Consider the following 27,345-nt stretch of genomic DNA (forward strand, 5'->3'; position numbering starts at 1 on the left):
AAACCTGACTTCATCCAGAATTCCCTGTAGAAAGATATTGTTATAAATAGCGGTGTTAGTCAACATTGTAGTGCATTGATTTACTAATGTACAGGTCAGAAGGGAAATTTATTTCTGTAAATGAATTTGTTCAGAAAATACATTTGTTAGTTTTCCATATTCTGAAATTAATAAGGAAAAAGAGTGAAAGGAACAGAATGGATAGTCATCTGAAATTTGTGTGCCATAATTATAGGCATTCTTTCCAATATTTTTTTGTTAAAAGATCATTTTCTTTAGTTTTACTATTTGTAAGATAATTTTTGAATTGTACCATTCTGTATTTTGACTGTCTTTACTCTATTCAAAAGAAATACAAAGTAAGCCACATGAAGCTAGATTTGTGGAGTAATTTCTTTGGAAACACTTTAATTTCAGGTGGACATTACAGGAAGACATTTGACCCTATTTTTGTCAGCGTCACTTACGAGCCATTCAAAAAATTGGAACAAACCTCTCTTTTCTTTTGAGGTAGTGCATGAAATTTACTATACCATTAATCAGTTTTGATTGCTATTATTAGTAGTATAATTCAGGTAGGTACTCTATCTATGCATTCTCATTAAGTCATTAAGTGCCCTGTATAGTAAATGCTGTTACTCTCTCTGTGGTACAGAAGATGAGACTAAGGTTAAGGGCTCTGCTCAAGTTTACACCTACTGCAAGTGGCAAAACTGTGTATGAATATTTGGACAGATATTTGGACTCCAGAAACTGCTCTACCTAATGCTTTTTCCACAACTGATTTTTCACCCTGCCTGAGAAGAACATACCTTTGTGTATTCATTTATTTATTTTCAAATTCGGGGTGGTGCAAGCTTAGGGGTGGTGAGCGAGCCAGGAAGGGCAAGCTGTTTTTGTATCTTTAGAAACTGGTCAATTCTCATTACTTTAGTTTTATTTATTGTTTTAAGAGGTCACTTTTAAAAGCATGGATCTTTTCTGATAGCTGTAAAGAGTGAACACCCATAAACCTACCAACTAGCATTATGTAATCTTAAAATTTTGTGATATTTGGGGTGTCTGGGTGACTCAGTCAGTTAAGCGTCTGACTTCAGCTCAGGTCATGATCTCACAGTTCATGGGTTCGGGCCCTGCGTCGGGCTCTGTGCTGATGGCTCAGAACCTGGAGCCTGCCTCGGATTCTGTGTCTCCCTCTCTCTCTGCCCCTTCCCCCGTTCACATTGTATCTCTCTCTCAAAAATAAATAAACGTTAAAAAAACCCCAATTTTAACGTTTTGTGATGTGGAGCTCGTATCTGTTTTTCAAGAAACAAAGCATTGCTAATTCAGTTGAAGCCTCTGTGCCCCTCCTTGATCCCATTCTCCTCCTTGTCTTCCTTTCCAGAAGTAACCGCTATCCTGAATTTAGTTTTTGCCATCCCAATTACGCTTTTATACTTCTACTGTATAGGTATATGTCCGTAAATTACAGTACATAATGATGTTTTGCATGTCTTTGTCTTTACATAAAGGACATTATGTTATATATACATCTTTATTACCTGTATGCATATCCTTGTTGCCTATAGTACCTATATCCTTCCTTGCTGACATTGTAAGTGAGAGCTGTTTGTATGGACCGCTTTAACTTTTTAAAATTGACTTTCACTACTGTATGGTATTCCACTGTATGACTATATATATATAATAATTTATCTGTTGCCCTGTTGATGGACATTTAGGTTTTTAATTTTTTGCTCTCATGCAGTAATGTTGACTGTGGCACTGTATGTCTTCACACACATATGTGCAGGAGTTTATCTGTGGCGTATACCTAGGCATGGAATCACTGAGTTGTAGGTAGGCACACCTTCATCTTCACTCGATACTGCCAAGTTGCTTTTGAAATTGTACCAGTTCATATCCCTGCTAGTGTGACGCAGGAATTAATTCTACTTTGTTTGCCAACCCCTGGTATTACCAGGGTTGTAATTTTTATCAATTTGATGGGCGTATTCTATCTGAATTAGCAATTCCCTGAAAACGGATAGATTTTACAGGGTATTGACCATTTGGTTTTTCTCTTTTATGAAATTGTCATTCTGGTCCCTTGCCCCCTTCCAAACTGGATTTTCTGTTGGATTGTTTCTCTTTGTGTAAACATAGTTCTTTATGCTGCCTGCCTTGTATCCCTAAGTTTCTTTCTTTCTTTTCCATGTTTTTATTTAAATTCCAGTTAGTTAACATACCGTGTAATATTAGCTCTGAGGAGCACTGAGTGTTGTATGTAAGTGATGAATCACTGAGTCCTACACATGAAACTAATATCCCTAACTTTCTTAACAGAGTATTCTGGATATAATTTAACCTTTTCTTTTTTAATAGTGACTGTGAACAACATTTATTGTGCTGTGTTTTGATAGCAGTGCTGAAGATGTATGAGATCGTTGGTGTTCCCATACTCGATGGTCCTGGGCTGCTGTGCTTTTTACAGCTATTTTGTTTACTTTTTATAGTATTCCCTTTTTCCTCCTTTGTTTCTTGTTTCCATTCTTGATGCTTGCCATCTATTTCATTCTTGCTTCACTGTTGTCTGGTTTTTGATAAAATTATCTAGGTGAGGCTCTAAGGATTAGTATTGTCTTTTGTGAAGTGACTGTGCCGTGAGGAGCCACTTTCTCAAATCTTGGAGACCCATCTTTTTCAGTTGGGGGCTTGTATTTGAACTCTGGGTGTTGGATGTGCTCAACCTCCAGATCAGTGTGAGCACTGCTATACCCTGTCAGTAGTGATGATAAGCTTTTGAGACTGGCATGTGTTATTGTAAACCAACATAAGTTATCTTTAAACCTTCTGAACTACAACTTTCCAAAGTCACTTTTTCTTTTGGGTTTCTGAGTGTTGCTGGATCAGTAAAGAAATCTTTCTGATTTTATGCATTTGGCTGGGACCCTACTCTGCTTAACAATGCTTGTAGAGTTTTTATGTTCAACAGACTTTTCTGTGTTTGGGCCACATGGTGTCATATGGCCATCTTTCTGCAAGGGAAGCTGTGAAATTGAATATTTAGCTTCCCAACCTCTCTAGACAAGGAACAAGGTGATGGAGACTTGTGTTAGGTGGACCAACATGTAGTGTCTGCCATAAAGAATATTCAACAAATTAATCCATGTAAGTACTTAGTCAAATACCACTACAAGGTTTTCACCAAAACAAAATCAGCAGTCCCTGACCCTCATCTGATATTCCATTTCCAGTTTCTACTCTCTTAGAATATTGTCTACCAGTGGTTAGTGACGTTTAAGAGCTCTTGAGTCCTTAGTTTTAGACTTTTATTTCTTTGCTCATCTACAATAATGGAGTTACGTTACAATTTTGGTGGAATCCATATTCAACCTTTAATAGCTATATAAATATCCATTGCTGAGCTAAGTGTCTCATATTTTTGTTTTCTTCATTATGTAATTTTTTTTCCTGGAGTTAAATTACCCCAATATTTTCATTTATTTAATTTTCTTCAAGTCTCTGGGTGTCCCCACATGGTTTTAATAGCTCTGTAAAATAATTTTCAACATGATTTTCTGTAGATCAGATAACCCATGAGCACTCCTTTTTTCTTGATGACATTCCTTCTGGAGCTTTCTGTCCTTTTCCATTGGGATTTGTTGGTCTCTCTGTGACTGCATAGTTGTTACCATGGAACTTTACTTCACTATCATCTTGGGAATGGTGTGCTTATTTATTGCTGTTTCCTGGATCTTGTGGCTTTTTATTTCTTAAAGATTTTTCAAATCGGAAAATGTCTTCATTATATTCTTTTATGTGTGATAGGTTGGCTTGGTACAGAATTCCAGATTGAATTGTCACTCAGGATTTTGAGGCTTGTCCCACTGTCTTCTAGTTTCTAAGGATGCTGATGAGAGGTTTGATGCATTCTGATTCCCAGTGCTTTGTACATAATTTTTTTTTTTTTTTAATCTCAGGAAGGTTTTAGGATCTTCTCTTTATCCGTGGATTGGAATTTTGGACTTTCACATTTACACGGACATAGAAATTTCATATTTGCATGTGGATACTTTTTTATTCAGTATGCTAAACATTGAGTGCACCCCTTAAAACACTCTCAGTTCTGGGAGTATTTTTTAAATTATAGCTTTGATAATTTCCTCCTCTTGGTTCTTTTATACACACTTTCTAGAATTCTGTTAGATGTTAGGTTTCCAAGATATTCTGTAACATTCTTATTTTTCTCTCCTATTGTTCATCTCCTTCCATTTTTTACTTTACTTTTGGCTTATTTCTTTAACTTTATCATCCAGATCTTCAAAATACAACTTTTATTCCCAGATTTAAAAAAATTTCTAAGAGCTTACTTTTTAATTTATTATAATCTTTTTTTTTTAAAAAAAAGATTTTATTTTTTTAAAGTAATCTCTACATCCAATGTGGGGCTTGAATTTACAACCCCAAGACCAAGAGTCACATGCTCCACTGGCTGAGCCAGCCAAGGGCCCCATTAATTTATTCCTTTTTAATTGTACCCCATTTCTGTTTCATGGCTAAAATGAATTAAGGATTTGATGGTACTTTCTATAAAGTTTTATTTTTCTTGTACCTTGAATTACCACTCTTTCTTCTGATTTCCCTTTTTTTCTTATTTATTTTGATGTCTTGTTTGTAGGGATTTTTCTCAATTACCTTGCGATCCTTGACTGGTAACTTCAGTAAGACACTAAAGCACTGGTTAGAAACTCTTTTGTGAGGGATATGTCGCTTGCTAGTTGGAGGCTTATACAGTAGAGCTTTTGTATTGGCAACTGTATATGTCAATATCAGTTAGGCTTTTACTCAAGATTATCCATTTCTCCAGAGAAGGATCCTCCAGACTATTATTTGGGGAGCACTAGCCTGGCCCTCTGCTTTTGGAGCCAGCAGGAAATATGTGGACTTGTATTTAATTTTTTGTTTTCAGTCTACTATCTCATCCTTCCCCATCGCTATGTCTTATAACCCCAAATCTGGTTCTTTTCCTCCCCAAATTATTAATCCTGTATCATGTGTGAGTGTGGGGACATGGGGAGTAAAACTTAAAAAAGGCTTTCAGACATTTTCCCTGTTTTCATGTTTCACTTTGCTCCTCCTGGTCAGCCCTCTGCCGTCCACGGTTACCTGAGCCTCCGTATCCCAAGCCTTCTTGGGGTCCCCTGGGGGTAATTCAGCTTCCTCAGGAATAGCTCCATCTGCAGGCGTTTTGACTTCACCTTTCTCCACTCTGCTGAGTCACTTTACCATTCTTTCAGATATTTTCTATCCTCACACTTTGCAGTTCAGGATTATAGATGTCTTTGGGTATTATTAATTGTAAAGTGAATTTCTGTTCCTTGTTTACCTTGTTTGGGAGCAGTTTTTTGGAAAAACTAGGATGTAGAAAGGTCTTTACCGTCTTGAAATTGGAAGTCAATAAATGATTTCATTTCAGTGAATTATATAGCAACCCATTAACCTATATTGTGCACTTACTATCTATGCACCACCAGTGTGTGCATGCATTATGTAATCTGTACAATATGTGGTTTGTGCCATGCATGGACTTTATTCAGAATTTTAAATATTTTAGCTCTCTCTATCCCATGACAAATTTTACAGGGCTGGTACTATTAGCATTCTCATTTTATAGATGAGGATACAGAGATACAGAGAGGGGTTAAGCAACTTGTCTGAGCATGCATTGCTAGCAAATGGAGCGTGCGTTCTAATCTGTACAGTGAGACTCTAAGCCCCTCTTGTTCTAGATAGCTACTTGTAATTACAAGTGTTTAAATATTTGTAGAATAAGTGTTTTAAAGTACACTCTGGGTTTTAATTTTTTAATTAGAATGATATTTTTATAGGTATGCTTTTGCTTAGCTATTGCCTAGTTGCTATGCTTTTTTATGTGAAATCTTAATCTTTTTATTTTCCATTTTTTTGGAGTCAATTTCAGTATCATAAATAAGGGCAGCTTAGCAAAGTAGAAAGGCCTTTTTAAAAGCTAGTATGTTTTTCATCTTCATTTTAGTAACTATTGAAATGGAAGGCTATAATAAGGCAAATAATAGGAAAGCAGAATAGAATTTTTTATGTCACTTCCCACAAGGAGTCTATGGGTATTCAGTTTTTAATTACTGTAATATTCCTTTAAAGTTCCCTTTTGCAGGCACATAGCAGAGAAAGGAAAAATCTTCATCAGTGGTTAATCTTCTTTTACCATGGGTGTCCTTGACTTATTTAAAAAAAAAGAGTTTATGCTTATCAACTTACTGTTGTCTAGATATTTTAGATACTTTAGAATTTGCCTGTTTATCTTCCTGATTTATAGCCCCAAATAAGAACAACTATAAATCCAAAATAAAATAAATACTTTCCTTTATTACCCCTTCAGATATACTGATGTTAAGCAGGTAATTAATAACATGTAAATTTATATGTAGATAAAGATCTCTGGGTATATGAATGTCAACCTATGTATGCATATATTAGCGGTTTCCTTTATTAAAATCATGTAATTCTCTTCATAAGGGTATTATGGATACTGTTATCTTCCATAATTTAAAGTTTGTAATAGGCTTGCATTGGCAATAGCTAAATCTGTTTGATGGGAATTTTTCTTTTTCTTTCCTTTTTTTTTTCTTTTTAGAGAGTATGTGTGCTTATGTAAGTGGGGAGAGGGGCAAAAAGAGGGGAGGGGAGAGAATCTTAAGCAGGCTCCATGCTCAGTGTGGAGCCCAATGTGGAGCTTGATCCTATGACCCTGGGATGATGACCTGAGCTGAAATCAAGAGTTGGATGCTCAACTGACTGAGTCACCCAGGCACCCTTATTTAATGGGAATTCTTAATAAAGCATTTTAGTTTCTGTCATTTGGTCAACTAAAATATTGCATGTATTGGACAGGCTTATTTGGATTTACTGCATGTCATTTGAATTTCATTAGATTATGATTTCTTTAATTTTAATATTAAGAGTCAATCTAGTTTTCACATACTAAGAAGTACATTGTCTTATTGCTGTTAACAGTATTGGGCATATTTTAGGTTTAAGATGCAGTTTCTATTGTAGAGATTTCTGATTCTCCTGCTGGCACAAGACAGGTGCATTTGTAGTTGGGTGGAGTCATGTGACTAGTTCAGGTCAACGAAATTGATCAGAAGTTACAGGTAAGACTTCAGGCCTGTGTATTTAATTACCGGTATGACACCCTTCAAAGCTTTTATTCCCACTGCTTCAGCAACTGACAGTACTTTAGATGGTGGCTTCTTTGTAATCCCAGGTACTGTAGTAGAAGATATGGAACAGGTAAGTCACGATGCACATGAAAAATGAATAAAATAAACTGTGGTTTTGAGCCACTGAAATTTCAGGATAATATGTTATGGCAATATAATTTAGGTGATTCTAAGTGATAAAACCTCCTATAGGGAAAGTGTTATATGAAGGCTTTCAGAATTTTTTAAGACTATAAAGCTGCAAAGAATCCACCATTTTTTAACAGGAAAAGGATGCTGACATTTAGCTTTACATTGAGGGTCAGGTGGAGATGGGTTGGAAGGTTTTTAACTTTTGGAACACCTCTAAGTGACTCCCAGACCAAGCTGGAAACTTCCTAGTTGCCTTGAAGAATTTTTAGGGGGATGGGGGGAGGACTTCAGAAATGACACTTTAACCATGAGCAAGGATAAATCTTTTAGGTTTGGAGGATAATGACAGTTGTCTGATTGCAAATCTCCATTATACATCCCTCCTGCAAAAAAACCCCACACCCCATAATATTAATTAGAAGCTCAGATAAAACCATCTATGATGCTTATCTTCAGCTTTGCTGGGAGATAGGGAATACCATAATATTCAGATTATATCCAAGGAGGGAAGGAAAAATAGCACCAAATTCCAGCAGAGCTCTTGCAACAGCAATCCTGTGGGGCATAGAGTGGGAGAGGGGAGTCTTAAGAGACTCTGAAAAAAAAGAAGCACAGAAAACCGAAGCAAAACACAGGCAAAAAAATCGCTCTCAGAAAGAGAGTGTCAACAGTATGTTGCAAAATACTGATCCCCATCCCTGGTGCTTGGTAGCTCACAGCTTTGGCCACGGAAAGGGCTTGAAGTGAAGAGGATCAGAAGTGGCAGTGTTAAAGAACTGCTTCTATAGGAAAATAGATAAGGAAGAAGTGAGCACCTTGGGAATGTGGCTAGTGAAGAGAAAGAAAGAAAAGGAGAAAATAACAGACCTTGCAGAAACAAGATAACTTAACCTGTCAGTGCCTTGCTGTCATCCATTACACAGTGAACCCCACTAAACTTATAGGCCTCTTTTACACCACCAGGAACCCTGTACACCAAATACCTAAATATAGAAAAAAAAAAAAGAATACAAAACTACTATAAAAGGAAAATAGAAAATGTAAATCAAAACATTCCTACTGATGCAGTCCCCCCTAAATCCAGCAGCTATGCAAAAGAAACACAGAATACAATACTCCTAACTGAATAAATATCCATAGAAAAGCACCAGATGATATTAAAAAAACCTTAAATCATATATTCAAAAACAAAACAAGAAATGGGCAAAAAAGCAAAAACCAAAAAAACTAGGGGAACTGCAATGAGAGTTGATCAAACTTAGGGAGAAAAAAAAAAAGAAAAAAGAAGGAAGGAAAAGACAGAATCATTTTGGAAATGAAGACTAAATAACAAAAACACCAAAGAAGAATAGAGCCACATGAAAATTAATAGGAGGTATTGAAGAAAGCAGGGAAACAAATTGCTAAAAATTAGATTAAGAAAGAAAAAAGGTCAGAGATAAAGTAGTTGAAATAGAGGACAAAGAAGATGTAGCATGTTCAACTAGAGTCCTAAGAGAAGAAAAATGAACTATCTAGGAAATATAGTTCCAAAAATCAAAGAATACTTGAGCCTACACATTGCAATGGCCACTGGGTTACTGGGAAAAACTGATGATATAATGATCAGCTCCCATAGTGAACAGCTCTGAGACGTATCTTAGTAATACCACTAGACTTTAAAGATTAAAAAAATTCTCAGAGCTTCAGGCCAAAGGATCAAATAAATTACACAATTGTAGGATAATTAGCTGGCATCAGGCTTCTCAAAAGCAACACACATGGCATGGCAACTCTGGAGCAACTTTTAAAAGAGAAAACTACTTAAGGAAAGGAAGTGCAAAGAAGAATTATATACAACCAACTGCCTTCATGATTGAGGTTATAGAGAAAGTTTTGAGTATGCAAGAACTCAGAGAATACCTACACAAGTGGTCCTCCTGAGGAATCTGTTGGATTGAGTTTCATCCAAATAGATTGGGGAAAAGGACTGATGATGAGCCCGTAATATTTATTTATAGAGCTGAGACTGAAAGAAGATGGGGCCACAGATAGAAGAAAAGCATGTGAACCTTAAAGTTTTATTTTGTATATAACTATTTGTAATTTGTATCACCTAAGAACGCTTAGAGCATAAGTTTGTGAACATATTTGTTCCCAATTTTAGATTCAATTTTAATTTTTCTTGACATTACAGAAAAAATCTAGTTTTTCACAATGAAACACACAGAAGCAGAACTAAGAAACCATGCAAACCATGTACACATTCTCAGATTCAAGTATTTATTTCCAAGCTAAAAAGGTGGTGGGAAAGGGGTGTAGGACCTGCCTCCTCAAATTGCTCAGCCTCTTTTTCTGCTTCAGCCTCTACATCAAGTATCCTCTAGTTGCCGACATTCTGACATTTCTTGAGCATTCAGGTTGTTTGCTGGGAAGTGGCTTGGTAATGGCATATGGCAGACCATCTAGATACATGGACATCATTGGTGTACTTCACATTCCATTGGTTCAACATTATAATATTTGGATTTCATCATTCAGCATTAGATCATTACTCTTGTACTCATCATGTTCTTTTATTTCTGGGTGAGTTGGCCATATGCGTTTTGGTTCATTTGGAATGACTTAAACCAGTAAATAAATTGAAGGTCAAATAATTTCATATAGAATAATTTTCTACATTAGCAAATTGTAAGCAAATAGTTTACACCCACTGAATGAGGCATCTCTTATAGTATTTTGGAACACATACCACATGTGTATACAGTGTATGTCCATGTACAACATAAGTCCATATAGAACATAAGTATACAAATATATGTACAGAAGACTTAAATATATATGTAATGGCATAAATATACATTCCCCAGCTCTGTTTGTGAAAAGGCCTAGAAGGCAAGATCTCCCAGTAGCAGTGAGCACACCTGGCACCCAGATTTTGGCTTCTAATGCCATTTACCATTAAAAGGAATCAAGGCTACTTGTAAGAGAAAGCAAAGAAATGCTAAGAAGAAAGGAAGAAAATAAATGAAGGGGTCATGTCAGGACACAGAAGCCAGCTTGCAGATGCTTCTACCAACCAAATCTGGGTCCATTTGTGCAGGAAAATAATTGACAGGAGTGAATTTTAAGGCACTGAAAAAATGGTAATCCACGAATTGTCTGATGATAGATAGATAGGAAGAAGGGAGGACTCTTCTTGCAATACAGTGCTAACTGGTAGACATAGAGGGGCATGGAAGAGGTGGAAAATTATTATTATAAAAAAGTATTATTTTGTAACCATTATAGCAAAGATTGGTTTAGGCAAGAATCAATGGATGCTAAATCTAGGTGTGGGAGTTTGATGAGGAATGGGATATTTTGACGGCCCTGTAGTGTCTCTCCACAGATTTCTCATTGCAAAAGGGAAATTAGTACCTTTATAATGGAGAAACTGGACAGCACCTTGACTTGGTGATCAAAACTAACGTTGCCAAGGCACCTGGCTGGCTCAGCAAGTATAGCATGCGACTCTTGATCTCAGGGTCTTGAGTTTGAGCCCTATGTTGGGCATGTAGCCTACTTAAAATTAGAAATAAATAAAATGGGGGTGCCTGGGTGGGTCAGTTGGTTATGCGACTTTGGCTTAGGTCATGTGGGTTTGAGCCCCATGTTGGGTTCTGTGCTGACAGCTCAGAACCCGGAGCCTGCTTCAAATTCTGTGTCTCCCTGTCTCTCTGCCCCTCCCCTGCTCACACTTTGTCTCTCAAAAATAAATAAAAAACATAAAAAAAAAGAAAGAAAGAAAAAATAAAACTAATGCCACCAATGAGACTGACATTGTCTCCTTCTGGTTGTGATACCCTGAGAAGCACGCATCACTTAAGTAGTATTCCAGCTGGGCATGTACAACCTGAATCATGAGCAGACTTCAGTCAAACAAAATTCTGTTTGAATAAAAAAAATTAAATAGTTATATTCTTCAAAAAACATCAGTTATACAAGACCAAGGTTGAGGAAATCTTTTGGATTAAACAAGACTAAAGAGACATGACAAAATAAGTGCAATATGTGATTGTATACTAGATTCTACACTCAAGGAAAAAGTGCTATTAAAGAATGTATTAGTCAAGGGTCTCCAGAAAAACAGAACCAAAAGTGTGTGTGTATGTGTGTGTGTGTGCACATGTGTCTAAAGAGATCTATTTTGAGTAATTGGCTCGTGATTATGGAGGCTAGCAAATCCAAAATGTACAAGGGTGGGCTAGCAGCTGGAGGCTGAGGAGAACTGATGTTCCAAGTCTAGTCTGAGGGAGTCTGCTGGAGAATTCTCTCTTCCCCAGGAGAGGCTGGTCTCTTTGTTCTATTCAGGCTTTCAACTGATTAGATGAGGCCCACTTACATTGTGGAGGGCAGTCTGCTTTACTCAAAGTACGTAGATTTAAATGTTAATCAAAAACACTGTCACAGAAACCCAGAATAATGTTTGACTGACCAAATATCTATGTATATCTCCTTAAATCATACTTAATCTCCAAGTAAAGACAATAACAAGGTCAAGGTTCCCATTAACATGATACAACTATCCTGTGTACAACAGAAAACATGCTGTTTTCTCAGAAGAGGATTCACAGTCCTTGGGTGATGTTTATTCTTCTCCTTGGTATCCATCCTGTAAGTTAAATACTACGATGTAAAGTCAATACATCATATATGTTACATGATAAAGGAACAAGAGAGGGAAGAAAACAAAGATATTTATTTTACACACACACATACACACACACAGAAACATATTAATAACAATATAAGGAAGAAATACCCATGACAATTGCAGTCTTCATTTCTGTAACTGGTCACATGGTGCTTTCACATTTCTTCAGGAATGTCCCAGAAAGGAGCTGTGGTGTTGTAACTGTCCATTTCCAGGTGGTGATGGCATGTTGTGCAGAGCCATCTATAACCAGTCCTGGGTCTTGTCTCTTCTGTCTATTGATCTTAGGGATCTCTCCATGAGGCCATAACTACAGGCTGGGAGAATGAAGGTAGTGTGGCAAGAGCAGTGACCACGGGCATTTGGGCCACTTGTTCTTAACTTGTCTGCTTTCAGGACCTGCTCAGCCCCAAGCTCACGTTACCACTTCCATTTGATGATGGAGGCTTCTGTAAACACCTGACTTTATGGAGAGCAGTTTGCTTTACTCAGAGTCCACCGATGGAATATTAGTCTTATCCAAAAACACCCTCATGGAAACACCCAGAATAATGTTTGACCACATGTCTGGGCACTGTGTAGTTCAGCCAAGGTGACACATGAAATTAACCATCACAAGGAACATCAGACAGTTGACAGATTGGAATGGGAACCACAGATTAAAGTATTTTATCAGTGTTAAATTTTCTGAATTTGATAACTACACTGACGTTACTTAAAAGCATTTTTAGGAAATGCATACTGAGGTATTGAGGGGCAAAGATGCATGACATGTGCAAACCACTGTGAATAGATCAGAAAAAGTAAGTCGTGTGAGAGTGTGTACATACACGTTGAGTGTACGAATAAGACAGAAATGTGGCAGAATGTTAAACACTCGTGATTCTGAATATGAGAGTTGTCCCTTATTTTGCAACTTTAGACTTTGAAATCATTTTAAAATAAAATAAAAAATTCATGTGACCAGGGAGCACTATAATAGTGTTTAAGAGGCATGAAAGTTCTGTAACATTTTCACTGGCAACACCATTGTGCTGATACCCTTGTCATAAAATCAGAAGCGTTCATTGCTTGACTTGGTTTCAGCGGAATGGGTTACATGCTTCATGTGTGAAATAAAAAAAGGAGGGGACAGCACAGGAGCACGGTCCTACAGAGCTCTAGTGCCGGCCCGTAAGTCCTTCTAGAATATTCTCTGACCTTTTCTTCTGAATTGAAGACTTGGTAGGCGCCTGGGAGGCTCAGTCAGTTAAGCGTCCGACTCTTGATTTCAGTTCAGGTCACGATCTCACAGTTTGTGAGTTCCAGTCCCGTGTTGGTGTCTGTGCTGATGGTATGGAGCCTGGAGCGCGCACGCTCTCTCTTTCAAAATAAGTAAATAAACTTTAACAAATAACAAATAAAAATGAGGAAGTAAAATGCAGACTTGGTGTCGGAGGCTGGTTGTGGTAGAGAAGACCGTTAAAACTGAGATAGAGGAAGGATGGGATAAGACGGGATGAATTTAGTCTGTCCGGTCCCCAGTGTTCATAAGCGTGAAGTTAGTTCATTCACTAGGAGTCAAAATTGATACTTTTTGTAAGTAGAACTGTTCTTGAGAAGCCAGTTGGCGGTAGCCCCTCTGGAAGTTTATAGCCATAGGCACATATTACTGCAAACTGATCTGATGCAAGGCTGCTACATTTAAGTGCTAATAGAAACCAAACTGACACTATTAGCAGCATGTCCTCTGGAAAATAGAAAAAGGAAAGGGTGTCGGTAAAGTACTTTCTCATAATAGAATCAAACGTAGAGGCGACACTAGAATTGCAGTGGAAAAATGAGGTATGGCTTAGGAAGAACAAAGTGCTGCTGTATTTTCTTACATCAAATTGAAATCTGACTCTTGGGAATATTACTTTGGACTATTTGAAAACTATATCTTGCGTGGAAGGTACAATTTCAAGTATGTCAACAAATACCAAAATAATTTTGGTAGCACATTGGAATCTGGAGTATTTACCTTCTGTAACGGTTTAAGGTTTTTATCATTTGTAAGTTGGCTAATTTTTTGCCTACCGAAATACTGCCGCATGATTTCCATCGCAAATGAACATATACCTTAAGAATAAGGAAAGCTGTGCCGAGTGTCAGTAACGTGGTTCTGTTGTCTATCCAGATTCAAGTTCAGAGCACAGTTGTCTCTAAATTGTCCGTCAGATAGCTAATGACTAAAAATTAACACTAAGTGATAAACTAACACTGAGGGAGCTTACTTTTAAAAGGAAGTCTTCTAAAAACTTCTACACAATCCTTTCGATGTGCTATATTCCCTAAATTATCTTTGTCTTCACATCTTTGTATGTATTAAGTTCAGTCATGCGACATGGCCAGGAAATGAAGTATTCAAGTTGACTGTTCTTGTAAAGCTGTATGTTTTATAATAATTGTGAATTTTCAAATCATCTTACTACAGTAAAATTCTTTACTGTGTATTGTTCATCTTCATTTGGAAATCCCACAGACATTTTACATAGTTTTAACTCACAAAGTTTATGTTTACCAAATCTATAGACACCCTCCCCCACATCTGTATCTTACGATAACCAAGTACATATCAAGAAAATTCTAGTTGAATCTGAAAATCTCTTCTATGTAACATTTGTGTTTAGAAAATATCTTCATGGGGAAAACCCCCCAAAACAAAAAAAAAATATTTATAGCTCTCATATTTTTATATCGAAGTATAACTTACATACAGTAGAATTCACTCTCACTGGCATACAGTTCTGAGTTTTAACAAATGAATACAGTTCATGTACAACATTTTGAAGATTTATCTTGTCTTTTATTCCAAGTACTTTGTGATTTCGTGGTCATTGATGGATTACCATTTTGAATTGAAGGGATTGTACTACAGCTTTTCAGAATTTTGTAATTTTAGTAATTTCCAATGTTTTGGCTTTGTGCTTAGGAGTATTAATAAATAACATACTAAGGAATTTACTTTTCTTCTCTTTTCCTAACTTCAGCACCTTAGTGTAGCCTGTATCGTTTCTGGCCTCAACCATTGTAGCAACCTGTGCGTCGGCTTCGCTGTCTTCCACGTGAATTCCTTTCTAACTCATTTTCCACGCTGCTGCTGCTGCTGCTGGTCTTTCTAAGGTACAGAACTGATTATCTCAATTCTCTGCTTAAAAGCTTTCATTGGCTCCTGTTGCCTGTAGAACAAAATACGAACCTTTTCAAATCAGAGTCTTTCACGAGCTGGTTCCTGCCTCAAGTCTGGCCATGCCTTCCTGCCCGTTCCTTCTTTTGCGTTTGCCTGTCCGCGCTAATTGCTGATTCCCAGACATGCTGTGTTCTCTGTCATCATGGTAGTTTTGTGTTTTCTTCGGACATGCAGGCCTTTTTTTTTTTTCCCCCCATCGGTGCCTCACTTCCCCAAACCTTCAGATGTGGTCAGGTGTCCTCTGGGTGTTCTGCGTGCCTCGTGCCTCTGCAGTGGTGTTTGTGCCTGTGGCTTCTTCACTTGCCCAAGCACCTCCTCTGGCCCCTGAGCTGCTTGGCATCAGGGAGGATGTCCACTCCGGTGTTGCCACTGGTGTGCACAATACTGGATACAAGCAAGCGTTCAGAGTATTGTTCACTTAGTATCGTTTGCTCTAGGTGGGGAGGAGGGAAATGTGTTATCACAGCAACGGGCACCAGAATTCTTTGTATGGAGGGAGCGGCCTTGCAGGTGGGTATTGCCTTGACCTCAGGCTCACTCAGGGATGGGAGTATGGGTGTTAGCTAGGGCTGAGAGGTCAGAAGTAGAGGAAGCTGCCTGACAGGAAACACGGGGACAGATTTGTTGGGTTTGCTCCTCAGAGAGAAAGAGAGAGAGAAAAGGAGGAAAGTCGGAAAAGCCTTGTGAAGCCAGGGAATAGGTGAGCTAAAGACCCCCTCCTTCAAAGACTGGAAGACGGTGAGAAATTAAGACTGTTCCTCCTTCTGGTTCCCTTTTCATTGCTGCCCTGTGTGCCAGAAATCTCTGCCTTTCTGCAGAAATCTCCACCAAAGCCTTTCTTACCAAGGGATGCTTTCTGCCTGTGTTCGGGTTTTGTTACTTTCATAGAACTCGGGAGGAGCCCCTGTCACGCAGGGATCGAGCAGTGCGGAGCAGAGGTACCTGAGGATCTCAGAGGGCACTGAGGATATGTCAGCTCTCCTGGGAATTGAGAGAAGCCTTGGAGGGGAGGGAAAGGCTTTGGACCAGCACAAGTCCTGGCTCTGCCGGTGTGAGTCCTTTGGTTTAGATTATTGAGCTGGCAAGCCCCAGCCAGTAACTAGGATACATACACGAGAAAAAAGTGGAAATGAATGTACAAGATGAGAGTAGCTAGTATTAGGATGGGGGGGTTATAATCGCTGCCACCTCTGAAACTGTTTCTGTTACAGTTCGTGATAAAAGAAAAGTTCTAAAAAGAGAGAAATGTCTACAATATCGTGCTGTGATCTTATTCTCCCCAGTGCTTGGAAATTAGAGGTCAGTGTTGATTTCTTTAACATTGAAGGTGCTAGAAAGGGGAAGGTGAAAGTAATTATTGAGGAATAGGGAATTTGAGCCAGGACTGAAACTCCTTTCTTTACCAAAAACAGGAACTTTTTTTTTATTGACTTGTTAGGCTTTGTCCCCCCACCCTTTTTTTTTAAATTGATGAAATAATGTCTCAGAGAGGAAAATTAACCTGTTAAGTGCCTGAAAGTTGGGCAAGCTCTTGTGTAAGACAAGAGTAGTGTTTAAGCTTTCTAAGTTGGTGTTCTGTAGATCACAGATTTATAATAAATCATGGCTTAATTGTTTTGGTTTCAGCGGGGAAAGGCTGTTGCCCGACTTCCTGTTGCACTTGCGGCTAATCTCACAATGCTGCTTTCTGTAATCGTTCTCCTTTTCTTCCGAGATGAAAAAAGTCACAAAACCATTGACAAGGTCACAGTACGCTACTATGTTGTCTTATAGTTATTGCTGTTATTGAAGTGTTCTTGATAGTGACAAGATTGATGCTGGATTGTTCTGTCATTTGTGTCTTCTCCTCGTGCTCGGGTTTCATGCATGTAGCTATAATTACAATCTCAAAAGATTGACGTATCAACTCAAATGACACTTGACCAATTTAGAGTGGGAAACACAAACAACTACCTGAAACACTTGTGTTTGCTTGATGAGTGCATGTTTTCCTTTTGGGTAAGGCTATCAATGTAAAATAGGGCTGCTTGCAATGCATGGAATTAGAAAAAAAGGGAGTTGGTTGTATACTCTACCAGAGAAAGGCTTAGGAGAACAATATGGCCGTCTCCGGGATAGGGGTGTTGCTTCCTAGGGGACCTGGTATTTGAAGCTAATGATCAGGGTGTCCCCTGGAAAGTGCTAGAAACACATTACCTCATTTAGCATTCTGTTTTTTAGTGTTCATTTTTTCCCATCTACCTTTTGTTGTCCACTCTTTAAATATCTTAGTTCTTTCTGTAGTTTCGACAGTTCAGATTCTAGGTTTATAGTGGTTTTTGTCGCGTGAGGTGACTTTTTAGAGATCTCATTTCATCCCCCTGTGTATGTTGGCCAAGCTGATTTCTGAGGCATTTTGCTGTTGACTCAATGCATTGCTTCTCTGGTACTCCCGCCTGGAGTAGAAAGACCATGGATAATCTTTTTTTCCATCCTTAACACAGCCTTATTCTTCTCTCTGTCTTTTAATCCTTCTCTCTTTCTGTCCTGGATCCCATCATTTATCCCTTCCCGAAGGATCTACTCTCTCTGCCCACAGGCCTTCTCTTTCATCTGACTGCTGAGTTGGAAAAATATTTCATATAATTCTTTTCCCATTCTCACTCTGTTCCTTCCTTTCGTATCCTTAAATCGAATGAAGTTTTTAAGGTTGTTGTCTTGTTTGCCCCTCCCCAGCCATATACCCTGACCTCCCAGCCTAGACTTGGGGATGAAACTATGACTCAGGAACAGCCAACTGGAAGAGATGCTCAGGACAAGGTGATGGTAATAGGGGAGCAGCAGGGAACTGTGCAACTCGCGTGCCCCGTCAGGGAGCACCACCATCCCAGCACCTCTGTGTTCACCAGCCCTAAACTCTCAGAACCCGTGTTCAGGGTTTTTTCTGGAGATTTCATGATGTAGGCATGACTGGTTAAATCACTGGCCATTGGCGATTAACTTAATCCCTAGTGCCTCTCTCTTCCCTGGAGGGGACAGAGGGGAGGGTGGGGCTGAAAGTCCTAGGTCTTTCTAGCAACCAGTCCCCAACCTGAAGTTCTCTGGGGCCCTTAGCCCCCAGTCATTTTAGCATACAAAAGACACTCTTACCACTCTGGACATTTCCTAAGCTTCTAGAAGCTGTGTGCTGGGAGCCTCGACAAAGACCAAATCTACATTTCCCGTTGTACCGCCTTTTGACTTCATCGTTAATGAGGGTTGGGTTTTTTTGTTTTTGTTTTTTTTGTTTTTTCCTGGCATTCTTTCTTCGGATTCTGTACACTGTTCATTTCCCCACCTTTTCTCTGGCTCTTTTTCTTCCTGCATCCTAACTCCTGATTGTCAGCAAGACTTGCCCTTCTTTTTGTGTGGTCTCCTGAGGACTTTTTTCTTAAAGTGTTTGCTCCTCTCCTAATAACTTGTTTTCCCTCTGCCCTTCTAAGTTCTTTGGGACCTCTGGAACAAAAGACAGATTAATATGAGAAGAACATACAAATTTATGTAAAAAGTCTTATGTGACATGGGAGCCTTCATAAGGAAAGGAAGACCCAGGAGACATAAACCTGTGCATTATCGTGTTAGGTTTGATGGAGTGGAAAGTTGTAGAAAAGGAGTAAGAGAGGACCAAGGTATGAGGTAAGTGTGGTAACTGGAGAGAAACCTAGCAAGGCCTGTTTGTTCACACTCCTCCCTGTGTCCCTTGTCTACAGAGATAGGGATGCTCATGGGACTCCTGGGTGGCTTAGTCAGTTAAGCATCTGACTCTTGATCTCGGCTCAAGTCATGATCTCATGGTTCATGAGTTCATACCCGGCATCAGACTTCTGCACTGATGGCGCTGAGCCTGCTTGGGATTCTGTCTCTCCTTCTCTCTCTGCCCCTCCTCCGCTTGTGTGCTCTCTCTCTCTCTCTCTCGCTCTCTCAAAATAAATAAATTAATTAACTAAAAATATTTTTTTTATAAAAAATAAAAATGAAAAAAAGAGATAGGGATGCTCCTTCCTCTGGTACAGGGAGGGTGCGTTTCACAGGAGGTCTTGCTTCAGGGGAAGGTCAGAAACTCCTTCCTGTACCTGCTGTTGATTCTGAGATTACTTCAGTTTAAAATATCCACCATGCCAAGGTGCTGTGTTTGGTGGGTGGATGGCATGTTCTGAGCCCCATCAGTGTGCTGTCTCTGCCAAACTTCAGTTCCTTGTCTAGAACTGTCTACATGGCAGCCTTTTCGGAATGCCTAGCTGTCCCTCCAAAATCAGTGTTGAAACCCCAAAACTTCCCCGTTCAACTTCCCCTTTCCACAGTATTCACCAGTAACACTACCATTCACCAGACTTTCATTTCTTGTACTTTAGATATGGGGCCAAAGGGCAGAGGGAGGAACAGAGTTTCGTTTATTTATTTATTTTTGAAAGTGGGGACCCTGTCCTGTTTGCTTTTGTGGTCTCAGCACCCAAATCCCAAATCAGGGGTTCAGCAAATGTTTCTTGAACTGAATATTGCAGTGATTCTTAGGTTCGCCCGTTCCTCTTTGCTCTAGTGTCTACTCAGACCAGAGTCTTGTTAGCATACATCTGGTTTATTGCATTAACCTCACCACCTTTTAGCTTTAGTCTTCCCCTTGCTGCTTTCCACATGGCACACTACTGCCAAAACAGTTTTCTAAAACCTTACTTTCATCTTGTCAAGAGCCATTATTGTTTATGGATTCAATTGAAACCAGTCTGGCATTCTAAGTTTTGAATCCCCTAGTTTCCTGTTCCTACTTGATGTAATATTTTTCTGTTTTTCCCACATAAGCCCATTGTAGCTAATTACAACAATCCTCTTCTTATTCTGTGTTAGGAAAAGACTTATTCCTACTTATGCTTTTGCTCCTGATATTCTTCTAGCCCAGAATTCCCTAGCTGATCTCTTATTTTCAAATCATATACTTCTTAAAGACCTAACAGCTGGCTCATGTGTCAGTAGGTACTCAGTGAATGTTTGTTAAATGAGTAAATGAGAACTTGTATTCTCAGTGAGCATTTGTAAGTAGCTTTACATGACAATGATATCCCCCCCAATATCCATAGACTCCATAATCCTTTCTAATCAATTACATTTCTTGTAGTTTATTGCAAGTTTATTAAGTGATTAATCCATTGGATAAAATGGTATCTGAGTATCTCACTCATTTACTAACAACTTACTTGAAATGGCTTCAAAAGCATTCTTCTTCTTCTTTACTTTTACTTTAATTGTAAAAGTGCTTTAAATTAAGCCTTTTCTTAGCTTTAACACAAGTGAATTCTTGGATCTAATCAAATGATTTCGGCACATGCTCTGAGCAATTACATTTGTGCAGCTTAGCAGAAACTATGGCAACAGAATGAAAAATGTGTTTTTCCTGATTGTTTTCCTCCATGAGATTGGGAAGTTCCAACTTAAACATCTCAAGTTAAAAGAAATGGTCATAGATAAGATGCGTTACAAATTACTTTTGGTGGAATTGCCTAGAAAGTTGGGTTAAGAAGCCATTTATCAATCATAAGTTTATGGCTCAAATCCTGGAAGGAGGTGCCAAGGATTACAAATAGTAATCTTTGCTGGGAATATGGGAGATTTTCAAGGTTTACTTTAGACCTATTTATATTGTCTATTTTTTTAAGCCACAAACCAGGATTATTTTATAATAATAGAACAAACAACAAAGTTATTTAAATTTGGGAGAAAAGACAGTTATCTGGTTTGTCTAAATTTATTATTTAAAAAAATACATCAGTCATATTTTCCTACACAGGCACACAACCATATTATTATACAAGGAACCAAAGGAATCCAGTTGTAGTGTAAAACACCAAGTACTTTATATTCATTGTGTAAGACAAGATTTTTCCTTTAAGAGCTATTAATAGGTCAGACTGTTTTCTAAAGAGAATCAGTTAAACAACTGAAATTCGTTTAAGTTTTGGCAAATCTTTTGTAAAGTTCCATTGACTTCTTGTAAAGGAACTCATGAAATTCACCCTTAAAAGTGATTTCCTTATCAGGAAATATGCATTATAGGATAATAACACTAATGAAGAAGTGAAAGATTTTCAATGGGGGTAGTTTCCAATATCTTAATAAGAAAAAAATTGGTGAAAATTGCTTTATGAAAGCATTATCTTTTCTAAATGAATAAACTGAGTAATGCATTAATGTAAAAAAAAAATCCTTTTGATGAGAAGAGACTGTCTAAGCTGATTAACAATAGAGATAGGCCTAACATAGATCTTGAAAGGTTTAAAAATATTTTCTTTGTTTTAGTCTGCGCTTACTAATATTTAACAACTCATGAGATAGGCATTGAAATAGCTGCTAGACACAAATAACTGACATGGTTGTACTATTATGTACTAATTAATAGCTTATGTAGCAACTAAATAGTTTGTTGATATTCTTTGTTATTTTATATATTTGTGAAGAGGTTTCATAAGGCATTCTTTCTGTGGGAAGGAGTTAATCCTTTTAGTTAGGATTTGGGAGCTGAGGGTAAGGTTTTGGTGCCATTATGTTATTAGAGCCAGAAATCCAGAAATGCCCAACCTCTGCCCAGCCAATCTACTCTTATCCTTTGGGAGTCATGAGGGGACTGTCTGCAAGGAACAGTAGTAGCCAGTGGGACTCAGAGGTGCCACATTAATAAAGGCTTGTAAACTTCCAGCACATCAGTGTAGAAGTCTCCTTAACAGTGGCCTTGGTGCAAGCAGTTTGGGCTTAAGGCCTATGTCGGGACTCCTGCTTCCCTTCCAACTTCATCCAATCACCAATCACCCCATCACATTCAATCAGCATGTTGAGATGAGTGTTTGATTTGGAGGGGAGGGGCACCTGGGTGGCTCAGTTGGTTGAGCATGGGACTCTTGATTTTGGCTCAGGTCATGATCCCAGGGTTGTGTGATTGAGCCCCATGTCAGGCTCCACACTTACTGTGGAGCCTGCTTAAGATTCTCTCTCTCTCTCTCTCTCTCTCTCTCTCTCTCTCTTTCTCTGTCTCTCTCTTTCTCTGTCTCTCTCTCTTTCTCACTCTCAAAAAAAAAAAAAAAAAAAACTGGAGGGGAGAACAAACTAGTAAGTGAACCAAGTCCCAAAAGAACCTCTGAATCTGCTTAGTTGATTATCGTATACAGTAGTCTCCCACCTTACCCACGGGAGATCGATTCCAAGACCCCCAGCAGATGCCTGAAGCCACAGATAGTACCAAACCCTCTATATACTATGCATTCTCCTATACATATATACCTATAATAAAATTTACTTTATAAATTAAGCACAGTAAGAGATTAACAACAATACTTAATAATCAGGACAGTTACAACAGTGTACTGTAATGAAAGTTGTGAGACTGTGGTCACTCTCTCAAACTATCTTATTGAACTGTACTCACCCTTCTTGTGATGATGTGAGAAAATAAAATGCCTGTGTGATGAAGAGCTGAGGTGAGGTGGATGATGTAGGCATTGTAACATAGCGTTTGGCTACTATTGACCTTCTGAGGATGGTCAGAAGGAGGATCATCTGTGCCCGGCCCATGGTGAACTGTGAGTAACTGAAACCACAGAAGGTGAAACTGTGGATAAGGGGACTGCTGTGTAGTGAAGGAGAAGTGCAAGAGAATGGCCACTGCGCCCCAGGAGGTCAGGCCAGGCCAGGCCAGGAGTTGGAGGCAATGAAACAAACCTTGTGTGGAGACTGTTGCTTTAACACAGTGACCCCACCTACTGTTAACTGTGCCCAGTCAGGATTTTGGACTCTTGAATAATTAGATTAGTAACTGCTCTTACCTGTGGGTAGGACTAGACAGGGGGTGGGCAGAGGCTTGCCTGGCACAGGAAAAGGAGCTCCTGCAAGCACAATAAAGTGCCATTTACTTTCACATAGGAAGGCAAACAATGGACAGTTCTGTCTCTCAGTTCTAAATGCTCGGTTCTGGTACGGTCTGGCCCCAGGGATGGAGTAGCTCCTGATCAGCATACATTTTGGACTTTACTAAGGCGTGTAATGACTCAGAAACGCAGATTTCTGTGATTGGCTGATGTTTACTTTACCTCCAGGGTGAAATACAATGTGTAAATATTTTAAGTCTTGTTCTAATAAATGTTGGTATTGTGCTGGGAAGTTGGAGCTCTTGATCTTGGCTTAATAATTTAATTAAGAGGAATATAGTTTTAGACTTTCATATTCAAAGGCTTCTAAATAGTGACAATAGCATAGAAATGAGAACCATTTAGACACCTAGACTCACATGCCCAAACGTATGTTTGTTGGTTCTTAGGATTCTATATATAGTATCATATTTACCATTTGTCTATATGTGTTTTATTGTTAACACAGTGAAAAAAGTCTTTATAACTGATAAATTCTTCCTCATGCCTAAATATTGATAGAGCTTCCTATTAATTTGCTTCCATATGTCTGATTACTCACTTTGCCTAACAGATGTCATGTAAAAGAATTATATGGATATTAAGTTCAAGATCCCTGAGTTGGGCTTATATCAAATTACCTTTTTAATTTTATTTTACTCTTTGAAGTTAACTTGCGAAGGGAGTAAAGTAGAAACTCTGTAACTGTAGGGGAGGAGAACCTTTCCCTTCCTTTCTTCTAGGTTCTTTGGCTGGCCTAATAATTAAATTGATATAACACAAGTTAACAGGGGGAAAAAAAACACATTTAATTTTGTATGTACAGGAGCCTAAAGAAATACAAGACTGAAAGAAGTGACCAAAGCAGGTAGCTTTGTGAAGAATTGACAAAAGGGTTTAGGCTTGGGTATCGAATTAGGGAGGCAGTAACAGTTTGTTTATATAGCTTTCTTGGCCCTAAATCCCCTATTTCTGATAATAAGGATGCCTTCTACCCTCCTAGTACAGGGAGGATACCTTTCAAATGAGAGATTTATTTGCTGCCTTCAGGGTAGACCCAGGAGGTCACTGTCCTTTCACTGGCTGTGTCTTAAGGAACTTTAATTCTAAAGAACCAGTATGCCAAAGTGGCGTATTTGGAGGGGGCGTGTTCTGCTCCCCTTCATGATGTTGACTGTAATGAGGGAAGACTTTTGTTTCTCATAATTTCACAAAAAGACCGTCTACTGGAGAATTCCATTGTAGAAAACAGCTGTAAAATCTGGATTTAATGTAAAAAGCAACTATTTAAGGCACTGGAGAGTGAACAGAAGCAGATAGACTCTACTGGGGAGTACACAGTTGGAGGAGGGAAGGGAGGGAGCTATAAGAAGTAACTTTGCCTTTTCACTGATTTTAGCTTCAGGCTAAGTACAGTCTGTACTCTGGGGACTCTGGTGGAAAAACAGTAGTCTCTTTGGCCAGGGAGACTAGAAAACTGAAACCAGAGAACCCTGATCACTGAAGATAGGGGAGAAATCCCAGAAAAAGAAGAGCCAGAGGAGGGGGAGTCCTTAGCTTTTGTGAGCACACATCTCTGACTGCCCTCTGAGCCCTGCGTGAGTACAGTGGACTCAGAAAAACTCGGGTAAAGACAAAGAATCTCAACTGGACTGGAACTGCCTCCTAAGAAAAATAGTTTACAGTTCAAGCCGACCCAAGATATTTGCCGGCTAAAGGAAAGAAACAACTGTCACTGGAGAAAAAAACAATCTCTCATCTCCACAAATTAACATTTCTACAGTCCATAATTACCCCATATATGGAGAATCAAGAAAATGGAACATATCAGAGAGGAAGAAAATCAGTTGAATTCTACCCTGAGATGAACGAGATATTGGCTGTACCAGGCAAGACTTTTAAAGCAGCTGTTATAATATCCTCAGTGAAATAAAACGTCATGCTCTCAGTGAAAAACAAAACAAGAAATCCTATCAGGAAAATAGAAACAATGAAAAAGAACCAAATGGAAGTTCTAGAGTCGAAAAATACAATATTTGAAATAAAAATTCAGTAGCTGGATTTAACAGTTGAATGGAGGTGCAAAAGGAAAAGTACATGAACTTTGAAGATAGAGTAATAGAAATCAATTTGAAGAACAGAGAGAAAACATATTGGGGGGGGCGGAATGAACAGAGTCTCAGGGACTTTTCAGGTTGAATCAAACAGTCTAACATGGACATAATTGGAATTTCAGAGGAAAGACAGAATAGGATAGAAAATTTTCTTTTGAAAAATTAAGGCTGAAACCTCCCAAATTTGATGAAAAACAAACTTACAGATACAAGGTCCTTAGTGAATACCAGGGTGACTGAACCCAAAGAAGTCCACATCAGTACACATCACGGCAAAACTTTCAAAAGCAAATGTTGAAAGCAGTAAGAGAAACATGATACATTTAAATTACTGCCTTCACCTGGGAAACCATGGAGGCCAAAAGAGAATGGAAGAACATGTTTTTATAAAGTGCTGGATATTGAGGAGGGCACCTGTTGAGATGAGCACTGGGTGTTGTATGGAAACCAATTGGACAATAAATTTCATATTAAAAAATAAATAAATAAGCAGGAAAAAAAAGTGCTGGAAGAAAAGAAAAAAGCCTGTCAACCCAGAATTCTTTATCGAAGAAAAATATGCTTCAAAAGTGAAGAGGATTCCAGATTTAGTTAGTGGCAGCAGTGACACAACTTGTGACTAGACTAAAAAGCATGGACAGATACGCTTTAAAAGGGTGAGTTTTATGGAATGTGAATATCTCAATAAAAAGATTTGAATGAAGGTAAGAAAGACTCTTTCAGATCAAAGAAAACTTAGAGAATTCTGCGCTACAAGAAATGTCAAAGGAAGTTCTTCGAGGCTCAAGAAAACTTACACCAGATGAAATTTTGGATCCTTGGAAAAGATAAGAAAGATCATCAAAAATGATAAATATCTACAGAAATGCAGAAGTCTCTCTCTTTCCTCTTTCTTTGTAAATCATATAAGGAAAACTGATAGCATTGTCTTGTGCATAATCGCATATATAGAAGATATTAACTCCATTTAATATATATCAGTATTCCATAAAGAATGATTACAAAGTTTCTACAGTTTTAGGAAAATGGAACAGTATTAATTATAAGAGGACTGTGGGTAATTAAAGATGTACACTACTCCTTAGGGCAACAACTGCACTAATAATGTAACAAAGTAGAGCTAAAATGCCACGTGAAAATTGAAATGAAATTCTAAAAACCATTTAAATGTTTTGCTGTTGCTGTTTTTAAGTCAGGAAAGTAGAAACATGGGAACAAACAGAAAAAACAAGTCAAGGGGCGCCTGGCTGGCTCATTTGGAAGAGCATGCGACTCTTGATCTTGGGGTTGTGAGTGCAGGCCCCACGTTGGGTGTAGAGGTTACTTAAATAAAGGGAAGAGGCAAGTTAAAAACAAGCAATAAAATGGTAAACCCAAATCCAGCCATCTCAACAATTTCATTAAATTGTCAGTAGGTTAAGTTCAATGGGTGTAGGGTTTGGTGTGCAAAATTAAAAAGTTCCAGAGATCTGTTGCAAACACAGTACATGTACTTAACACCACTGTATTATATACTTAAAAATGGTTAGGGTGGTAAATTTTATGTTACATGGTTTGACCACAATTAAAATATTTTAATTATACATTTAGTTAAACTTTGGAAGGACACTGAAGTCACTTATCCCCCTGAAACTTTTAATTCTAGAAGTTCGCAGTTGGGTCTGACTTGCTTGAAGTTGGAGGCCCAGAGCATTATTTATTTGCAAACACTTATAATGATGCTCAGTGGCACACAACAAGCTCCGTATAAATTTAACTCCTTGAATCCGCATCAGATCCCTATGAGGTAGGTGTTATTTTATTTTCTGCCATTTTATTATGGACATTTTCAAATATACAGAGAATTTGGAAGAACTACATGTTGAACACCCTCCCACTCACTGTCTAGATTCTGTAATTAACATTTATTGTATTTGCTTTATCACATATCTGTCCATACCTCTATTCACCCCTTAATCCATCTTATTTTTTTAAGCATTTCAAAGCAAATTGCAGAAATCAATATGCTTTGAGGGTAGATATTTTTATTATCCTCATTTTACACTAGAGGGGACCTGAGACA

General features: G+C 38.4%; 1 protein-coding gene across 3 annotated transcripts in view; it reads left to right on the forward strand.

Moving 5' to 3' along the window:
• Positions 1-27,345, forward strand: part of RPS6KA5 (ribosomal protein S6 kinase A5) — a 177,396-nt gene that overhangs the window by 20,706 nt on the left and 129,345 nt on the right. Inside the window, exon 1 of one of the 3 annotated variants that reach the window (XM_049612321.1) lies at positions 5,875-27,069. The exons of the other annotated variants lie outside the window; for them this stretch is intronic. The gene's annotated coding sequence lies outside the window, so the exon portion shown is untranslated. Of the gene's footprint in view, positions 1-5,874; positions 27,070-27,345 lie in introns of those variants that run through there. 3 annotated transcript variants of the gene reach the window in all.

This window comes from Panthera uncia (assembly GCF_023721935.1).
Source record: "Panthera uncia isolate 11264 chromosome B3 unlocalized genomic scaffold, Puncia_PCG_1.0 HiC_scaffold_1, whole genome shotgun sequence".
NCBI lineage: Eukaryota > Metazoa > Chordata > Mammalia > Carnivora > Felidae > Panthera > Panthera uncia.